Here is a 1,326-nt window from a genome sequence, read left to right on the forward strand (position 1 = left end):
ACAAGGATCTACATATAACCTCTTCCATGGGGGATGGACAACAAAAAAGTGGGTGAAGGGAAATGTTGGACAGTGTAAGATATGACAAAATAATTTATAAATTCTCAAGGGTTCATGAGGGAGAGGAGAGTGGGGAGGGAGGGGAGGGGGAAATGAGGAGCTAATACCAAGGGCTCAAGTAGAAAGAGAGTGTTTTGAGAATGATGGCAACAAATGTACAAATGTGCTTGACACAGTGGATGTATGTATGGATTGTGATAAGAGTTGTACGAGCCCCCAATGAAATGATTTGTTTTAAAAAACCTCAACAAGCAAAATACACTATAGTTTATTGTACATCAATGATACTTCAATAAAATTACATAAAAGGGGGGAAATGGAATTTAAGGTAAAGAAAGTGTTCCCTTTGCATGTGAAGACAATATTATAAATATCTTTTAGGCAGGCAATTAGAAAGACATTTTAAGTCTGGGCTTCTATACCTGCAATCTGTCTGTTGTGAAAAGTATCATTAGTAACTAGAATCCCTCATACAAAATCAACTCAATATGGTTTTTCTCGTCTGACCTCCATGGTGCACTATTCTGCTTTGATGGAGCTCATCACATCGTGAGTCGATAACAAGATTGATGACTTATTTGCATCTTACGTGGCAGGTAAATCTGTTTGGCCATTCTTTTAGGACTAATTCATTTTCTTTCCTACCATCCCATCTGCCATTTTAATGCAGAACAAGGAGAAAAGCTTGTATGTGCCTTTTGAGGAAGGAGAAGATTTTGATATGGAAGAAATTCTCTTCTAGACAGGAAGGTAAGTATCTATCCCCTCTAGCCCTGTTGGAGGATGGGAAAGGGAAGAGAGGCAGAGCAAAGAGAAACACGTAGTGAGTTTCATGCCTCCTTGCTTTACCTGGGGATTGAAGGGAATATCAGTGACTATGGACCTTTTGTGCTCCCTATTTGGAAGCCTGAAAGATAGAGGCTGCCAGGCAGAGCATCCCTATGACAAGTCATTGAAAACAGACATATAGAGAGTGCCATCAAGTCTACTCTGCTCCATGGTGACCTTACATGAAATGGAATGCAATGCTGTCTGATCTTGCATAATCCTCACACATTCCTGAATGTTGGAGTCCATTGTTGCAGTGATTAGGTCAATCTGCCTCACTAAGGATCTTCCATGTCCCTCTATTTCATCAAATATGATGTCTTCCTCTAGCAATTGGCCTCTGATAATGTGTCCAAAACACATTAGTCAGGCAGTGTTCTCTTGTGATCCATAAGGTTTTCTTTGAATAATTTTTAGAAGTGGACTGGCAGGCCCCTC

The sequence above is a fragment of the Echinops telfairi genome, unplaced genomic scaffold (assembly GCF_000313985.2).
Source record: "Echinops telfairi isolate 266 unplaced genomic scaffold, ASM31398v2 ScPeMD7_7403;HRSCAF=8441, whole genome shotgun sequence".
In the NCBI taxonomy this organism is placed as follows: Eukaryota; Metazoa; Chordata; class Mammalia; order Afrosoricida; family Tenrecidae; genus Echinops; species Echinops telfairi.